An 8,781-nucleotide genomic window follows, 5' to 3' on the forward strand; every position below is an offset into this window, starting at 1 on the left:
AAAACAAATATTTTCACAGAACTTTCTTTTATTATTGAGTAGATAAAAGAATCAAAGAATTTCTTTTAAAAAAAAAAAAAAAATCTTTGAATTGAACTTGACAGACAGCAGCTGGTCATTCCGTATAATGAATTCTAAAACCTTGTCTGTTGTTGCGGTGGTTTTCTGGCTGTCATTAACAAAGTTCAAAATTTTTGTCATTTTTTGTTGTTTCCTTTCCTTTAACCCGTTAAAATCAGTGCCTTGACAGAAAATGACTAACATCTTTTGAAACACTGTAACTCTTCAACTGTTGACACTATCAACCTAATTCTAACATATTCTGGAAGCTGAGAAGTGCAGCTTTGCGCTGATATACACATTACAATAGTAGCACCGCTGCCACTAAAGCTTTACACTGTTGCTTATTTTAAATCTGGCAGTATTCGTGCCGCCTCTAGAAACTTCAGCCCTGCATATTAGGCATGTGGCCATTTTGCTAGCAGGATTTTCTAATGAGTAGTAATGCCAAATTGCTAACACAATGCTAAATGCTAAATGTTAGCACAGCAGTGACCCACGTAGCTGCTTCTCCGTCTACCAACTCAAAACAATCGGCACACAAGGTTTTGTAACTTCCTGTGTCTTTGTGTGCTGATGTATTATTACATTTCCATGGTATCGCAGTTACTGATTCCCTTACTTTTGGCAGGATTCGCAAGTATTTCCAATGCTAGTATTGGTATTGGCCCAACTGTAATAATAACCTAAATAAATAAATCAAAGTCTCAGATATAATGACAAGAGAGGTTTCACTAAGTCCAGCATGAAATCAAAAAGTCCTACACGTGGCTACAATAACCTGGCCCGAGAGAACATGTAGACACTGATCATACCAGCACAGGATTAAACAAGGCTGGGTCCCACACCCACGGTCAAAACTCCAGGTGCTGACTGGCCTCTGAGACCAACATGTTCTCACTACCAATGCATCAACAGTCTGACAAATGGTCAGGGTCCCATAGCGTCACATGCCCGTTATTAGGTACCCGCTTTTCGTCATTTTTCGAAGAGTTGAGTAACCAGACAGATTTACACTGAACTCCCACATAGTCTGAAATTGACGCCACGGGAAGCATTCGGGGTGTCAGCAAGGTCTTTGTTGTCATGGTAATGTGGCGTTTTCTTCGTCATATAAAGTTATTTTGTTCTTTTATATGGTTTTATTTTTATAATTTAGGTTTTATATTTTTCTGCCTACTTTATGAGTAAGTATGAGTAAGGAAAATGTCTGAAACTACTGTTATTAGTCGTTTTAATTTAATCAGTCTATGTTACTGTCATGGTTGCTGAGCTGCTCTGCAGGGTTGCAATCAGGATGACCTCCTACACCTGCCCTGATTGTGATTCCCTTCACCTGCTCCCTGCCCAACTTATACACTCCTCACTCTCTGCTTCCCTGCCAGATGGTCAACAGTACTACCTTGTTGAGATCCAGCTATTTTCTTGTTCTAGATTTTCTTGTCATCGACCTTGTTACGTCCGTGGATACTCTCTCGCCTGACCCCTGCTGGATCCCTTCAAGTGCCCACCTGGATATTGACCCTTGCCCGTATGACCACGGAGATTGCCTGTCCCTCTGGATAAGTACTGCACTGAGCCTCACTGTGAATGAACATTGCCTGCCCCGACTACTTCTTTTGGATTTGTGGATTTATATTCCTGTCTGAAGTTCATTTCAGGATTCCTCACCCACAGAACCAGGATTGCCCGACTCCTCCTGCTTACCACTACTGGTTTCACCCTCTTCATCCTCTGACCCTAAATAAACCTTATTCTTTTCAAACTCATCTGTTCTGCGTGTGGCTGAATTTCCGGGTCTTCAGGAGCGAACCTGACAGTTACAGCAATGATCAGGCCCATTTTAACTGTAAAAGATCACTATTATTCCAACACAAACAAAGCGGCCCAAGACAATCATCTATGTCTACATACAGAATCCAATTTTTATTTTATCGAAAACTGTAACCTTTACTACATTGCAAATAAAGATGTTTTTTTTTTTTTCTAATTCAACAGTGCTTGACGTCATTGTATGCAACAGTATTTCTTTATGAAATACAATAAATTATAACACAGTTACAGAAAATAGTGCATGTAGGAGTATTAGACATTTGTTGAAGTGAAGCAAATGATTATTTAAGTGTTTATTTGTTTTGTTTTGTTTTTGAGAACGACTGGACTGGAAAGACCGCGTACACGGAGCACATGCTCTGACCGGAAGTGTCTTGAGTTTGTTATTATAATGTAACGTGTGGGTTCAGTGGTGGCTGCAAGTTCCCTTGTCAAAAAGATGAGTCCACAGATGAAGACGGAAAACTTTGTGCAACCACATTTTTATTCCAACTTCATGTGCATGACTAAATTGACAAATCAGGAACTAGCAAGACCTGACTAAAACTTATTCCAATTAGCAGATTTGACTGTGCCAATCAAATACAAATAAAACATAAATTGATATATAATTAATTCTGTTAAATCATAAACATAAATTATTAATTAACTGAAATTCTAACCCATACAGTAATGACAATCTAGTAAATGTATCTTTTTCAGATGTATTATTGTTATTATTGTTCTCATTAAAACACATTTTATGTATATGCTCATGTAATCATGTGATTTGAAATGATCATTTATTATGCAATTATGGGAAAATTCACATCAAAGAAAAATGGCACAGGTGAGCATTGTCATATATTAAACAAACGTGCATTTTATTTAACACATACTCTGATACACATCTACCTCATTAGTGTGGCAAGTTTTTAAACAAAAAATGTTAAATAAGGTACTATAATTAATAAATCCAGTCAAATGACTATAAAAGAAATAGAATAATATAGCCAGTGAAGTTAGGCACATATACGCAATAATATATACACAATAACAATGTTTTATTTTATTTTGTTATATGCTGCAGTCTGCTTCGGAGGAATGATGGAAGCTAGTTGGCTGAACCAGAAGAAGGTGATGAATCACCCATGGCAGTGTAGTGCTTGAATTCACTGGCCGGCTCTCATGTATAAACCCAGGTTTTGTCACTGTAAAGTATTATTAGTGCACATTGTCATTACACAGGAAAAACTTCAAGATCGCTGTTGGAAAAAAAAACATGATATGATTTTCCAATGAATGTTTAAGAGGGTTTATTTTAGAGAGTTCAATGACATTGTAGCAGAGGAAATAAAGAACTTTTTGAGGTTAGGGTCAAAAGTAAAACCACCAATGTTCTCCTCTTTATCACTGCTCTTCCACTGTCCATGGCTGTGTAAGAATGTGCACCCTACTCCCTACATAGTGCCCTATATAGAGGTCACACCATTTTGTAGAGGTGTCTGAATGTCCAGAGAGAAAAAAGTAGTGCACTCAAAATTACCCACAATGCATCTTGAAAAGTAGTGAGCATTGATGGTCACTAGATGGGTCGATATAGACCACAATGCACTGCGGGCAGAAGCTCAACATGGTGCAAGGAGGCAAATTTTTTTTTTTTTATTGAATAGATATGCAACAAAGAATAAAATACAACATAAGGAATAAAAATAAAAATATTTACACACAACTTTAGATTGGGTTTGGAATAACGCCTTGGCACACCTTGTGGTTGCCATGGTGATGCCTGATAGTCACGTGGTCTGCGGCGAGGGAAAAATAGGCAGCTTCCTGTCCAAATGGCCAAGAGAATGAGTCACTATGTAGTGTGCAATACAGTGCAGCCCTATGTAGTGAAGGAGGGGTTAGGGAGTAGGGTGGACATTCGGACACAACCATGATTATTATCATTGCCCTTCTCTTCCTTGTGAATTTTATTGTCATTGCTGACACTATGGATGGGAACCAAGAATTGTTTCCAGTTGAGAACTGTTTTTTATTGTCTGATCCATTGGTATCATATGGCTCTGAGCTTATCGATTTCTCTTTGATGCCCAGGGATGTGATGTTGACAGAATGAAAAAGGTGGAACTCAACTGTGGGGGTAGTTTTCTACAGCTATCTTGTCATTTATTTTCAGAAAAGGTGGTGGTGTATTATAAACGTTCTATACTGTCACTCAGATACTAACATTAGTGGAGTGGTGCAGCAGGGAGAAATGAGATGAGACCTGCTGACCAGCACACACAGCATCACTAAACCAACTTAAACCAACGTTGAGGTGAAGAAAAAAAGTCAGAGCTTTATTGGTTTCACCTCAGAAACCCTGCTGAGCCTGTTCAGCATCTTTTACAACAATGGCTTTCCTTGGAACCCCAGAGTGAGGCTTTTCTCCACCGCTAGAGATATAACGTTAAAAACAGAACAAATCTCCTCCTCTCCCTCAATTTGACATTATCATATAGACAGATTAATTAATTCATTAATGCAGTTAAATTATGGCTATGGACCATTTCTCTTATCTAAAAGTTATCTTATTAACTAAAAAGTTATCTAAACTTTCTTTTATTAACTTTTTTTTTTTTTTAAAGTTAGCTAAAAGTTATCGTATTTTCATCAGCATGTAAGGTCATTGGTAAACAGTGAAGATGATAAAACAGTAGCATTGAAAGACTGAACACCTGTGTAAGTCTATTTTTTTCCACACCGACAATTTATCAGGAATAGATAAGGAATTGATTGAGAATCGGACTAATAAGCAGGATCAAAAATGGTATCAATAAAATCTCATCAAATCGCATAGATGTCATTGATGTCATTCTCACTGCAAGATGCTGCAGTAATAAATTCCAACATCATATCTACCTGAGGCACTACTACTCTACTTTCTATACATTACTTCCTGTGTGCTACTTTAATTATGATCCAACAAACTTTCCTAAAATACTTGTAATACCACTTAACAGTGGTTTCACCCTGAGACCATTGTATGAATGCAACATTAACTTGTTCTTACCACACAGTGCAAAGCAACCAGCAAATTTTCATTTCTGCTTTCCCCTACACACACAGACAAAGAGATACCAACAATAATTTTGGCTGTTTAAGCAATCACTGGATAGAGCATATCATATTGTTTTAGTGTCTTTGAAAGGCCAGAATGAGTCACTGAGACAAGCAAGCAGCCTAATGGAAAATCTTACATCTTACCTGTTTTATCCTTCTCCCAGTTATGCAGTCAAACATGAAGACTTTCTGCCTACTACATTTTTGGCAACCTACAATCATGAAAGACAAGAAAAGTTTATTTGTATAGCACTAGATCAAATGCTTTCATATAGTGCAGGTAGACTGCACTATATAAAAGCATTTAGCAACACCAGCAAGGAAAAACTGCCCTTCAACAGGAACAAACCTCAAAGGCCATCTACCCTGATCAGCTTGGTTGAGAGAGCGAGAGAGAGAGAAAAAGAGAGAGAGAGAATCTGTAAATCTGACTAATAATGATAATAATAGTAACAGTGGACATGATTGGAGAGGAGAGAAGACAGTCTAGGCATGTAGCACTATAGCAACATGACCTGCTCTGTCAAATTATAAATTTGATCAAAAAGGAACATTTTCAGTCAACTCTTAGAGGGTGTCTGCCCCTCTGACTGATGTTGTATGATGGTTCCACAGGCGAGGAGCCTGATAGTTGAAGGGGCTGCCTCCCACTGTACTTTTAGAAACTCTAGGAACCATAATTGCAGTCAGGTAATAAGGTACTACTGTATGAGCTCTTTAGGATATAGTGATAGCTGATCATTAAGGGCTTTTTAGGTAAGGACAATAATTTTTAATTCTATTCTGGATTTTACAGGGAGCTAATGCAGGTGTTCTGTAGCTAGACCAAATATAAGTCCAGATTTTTTCACTCAAGATGTGAAAATACAAGGTAAGCTACAGTCTTGTTCATTTGTGTCAGGTGTGTCAAGTGAGTTTGTCTCTAGTTTTTGTCAATCAAAGAAAATATACAGGACTGGGTTTCACACAGCCCTCTTACCTTTAGTCAGGGATCAACATTAACCATGGGCCCTTGAACCTTGCCACTTCACAGTGGCCACTAAAATACAGCTAAATAATAATGAATAAAATACAGTGTACTGGCTGGCATGGTGTAATGTGTACTGTGTAATAATTTGGTGACCCCAAAAAGAAACTGGATTTGCCATCCAATAAGTATTAGAGAAACTTTATTTATCTCAGATGGAAATTCAAATGTGTCATTGAGCTCTTATATTTATGTATTTATCAAACTAATTATCAATAACTGCCAAAGTAAAATTTGTCTGGGAGTCAAAATATTAATAGTGCGAGGTAACAAATATGCAAAACAAAACATACCCTTTCTTTTAGCCTTCACCTTTGGCCTCGCCTTACTCAAAGTCCCTCTTTTCCTCTTTCCCAAAGACTGAGATGATTTTGGAGGAGGCAAAGCTGTGTCCAGAGGAGGCATGGCTGTGTCCAGAGGAGGAACAGGCACTACATGTTTTTTGACTGCCTGATTCAGAATATCACAAGATGGACAGGGCCTGAATTTTGGTGGTGTCATTGTAACAGGCAGAAAAACACTGAATAAACAACTGGACTAAAGATGGACCGACAAAACAAACCAAGAAAACAAACAAAAAGCTAAACAAAGACTGAGAAAGACACTCAGACAGCAACAGGTTAGGACAGGATGACAAGATGTGACTCTTAAAAGTGCCTTTGGTTTAAATTTTAGGAAAGTGGATGAAACAGTGGATGATAAAAGGACCTATGGAGAGAAAACAATAAACTAGTCAGAATTAGACACCAGATATGTTACACTCCAGTATTCTCTTCCTCAGAATATTTACGTCAGTAAGTGGCTATATAGCTACAGGTTGCTGGGAGATGATGTAACACAGGTAACTAGAAATACATCACAACTGGAAATCATACATTTACCTGATTGTACCTGTATGATTATGTGACAAAAAAGTTGAATTTGAAAAGAACAAAACTTTGATATTCAGTGCTAGCCAGTTCCAATTAATTCATTTTAACATCATTAAAATGCTCAAATTCAACAGCCACTCAATGGTACAGCATTATTTTTTAGTCTGTAATCAACCAGCCACATTTATATTTAACTATTATTTGGCTAATGCTAATTTCCTATCCAGGAGCAATGTTAGCTAATAGCAGATGGCTAACTTTTATTTTGATAACGTAAAGTCCTACAAACTTGCTACATTGTACTTCTGAAGGTGTCAATAACTTCTTGGCCTGACTCGATCAGTTTGGGGTAAAGATTTAGCATTTTTCTCTCTGTAGGTTACATGATATCTAATTATCTGCCTTTCTACTTACCAAGAGGGAGAGTGAATGGGTGACCACAGGTGTTACGCTGTATTTGGTTACCCATCAGATTCTGTGATGTGTTGGAGTAGGCCTACTCACATCCTTCACACATATTAATAATGTAATTAGTTAAATGCATAATAGTCAAAGTATCTTTGATTGCAAAGTAAACAAAGCAATTTTTAATAATAAATAATAATAATAAATAAAACCATATATTTACTTTTGTTTTTACATAGATCACACAGATAGAGTGTAAAGACTATTTATTTTATTTTTGCAACCCTAGTTTGCAAGTCAGAAAAAAAATACAAGTCTGCTGCTGATTTGTATCAAACTACATGGCGGGGCTCTAGGGATTTGTAGTTTTTAATGTATATAGTGTTTTTCATTAAATTGGAAGTTGTAAGTACTGTATTTAGAGTGCACAGAGGGGTTTAAGGGGTTGATAAACACATTTCTGTAACAAGAATTTAAATATTGAATTAATATACTGGTGAAAATTTATTTTACCTATATTTGAAAGCGCCCCTTACTGTTCACTGAATTTACATGATAGCTGAGGTCCAGAGGTTTCTATAACAGTTGGTCTCATGTCTGTAATCCCTTTTGTTGCTGAATTATGACCATTAAAACATGCACCAAGGTAAAGGTTCAAAGGTCAGTGTTTCAAAGCAGGGTCCATGTAGAGTCTTCATAGTGACATATGTTACTCTCCAGGCCGAGACCTTTCCAACGACATATTTGGTTTGGCTCTATGACAAAGTTTAGATTTTTTTTAATTTCATGGGCACAAGTCAGCCAAGTCTACTTTCAGAGGGCACTATTGAAAATGAAGCTTTTTGTTCAATTGTTGTTGTTGTTTTTTCCCTGCAAACAGTGATCAAAAGCAGTCACCTTCTGAGATAATAAAACTGTTGACAACCTAGGGCATAGCAAAAGGCTTGGAGGAAGGCCTGAAGTTTGTAGGTTATAGGTTAGGATTTAGGTTTAGTGTTTGGGTTTTTTGTGGTATTTTCTGCAGTCGTTGACAGTGCATTTGAGTGAACAAAAAAAGGAAATACTGTCCTACTATGGGTTAGGACAAAGTCTGAAAACCCTGTCTGGGTAAGCGCAAAGGGCTCAAGTCCCCTTGAAAGTAAAGTAGAACCTTGCAAGTGCCGGGTGCCAACTTTTTAATGAATATCTCAGTAGCCCCTAGTTATGTTGCAACTAAGCAGCATCCTGCACAGTAGCCTACTATTTTAATTTAGGTAGGCTATGTCTCACTCATCAGGTGTGTTCTTGTTCATCAAAGCATGAGCGAGAGCTTGCAGCTGAGCGCATCAATGAAAGCGCACATCAGAAATTAATAATTAATAATAGGCTACTAATCATTTGTGTGTGTTTCGGTATAGTGAGATCCCAAGTCCATTATGCTATGTATCCACTCTACAGTTTACCAACCAATCAGTAGTCTCAAGATGTTCATTTAGTTTTATTTCAATTTTAAACATA

At 37.4% G+C, this 8,781-nt stretch overlaps 1 long non-coding RNA gene across 1 annotated transcript; it reads right to left on the reverse strand.

The window, feature by feature from the left end:
• Window positions 1–4,944: 4,944 nt before the first annotated feature.
• LOC121650081 lies at window positions 4,945–6,371 on the reverse strand. The gene is made up of 3 exons (XR_006012212.1): window positions 6,301–6,371; window positions 5,125–5,192; window positions 4,945–4,974 (listed from the first exon to the last, which is right to left on the reverse strand). It is a non-coding gene; the product is annotated as an uncharacterized LOC121650081 (long non-coding RNA).
• Window positions 6,372–8,781: the final 2,410 nt, after the last annotated feature.

Source organism: Melanotaenia boesemani, chromosome 12, assembly GCF_017639745.1.
Source record: "Melanotaenia boesemani isolate fMelBoe1 chromosome 12, fMelBoe1.pri, whole genome shotgun sequence".
In the NCBI taxonomy this organism is placed as follows: Eukaryota; Metazoa; Chordata; class Actinopteri; order Atheriniformes; family Melanotaeniidae; genus Melanotaenia; species Melanotaenia boesemani.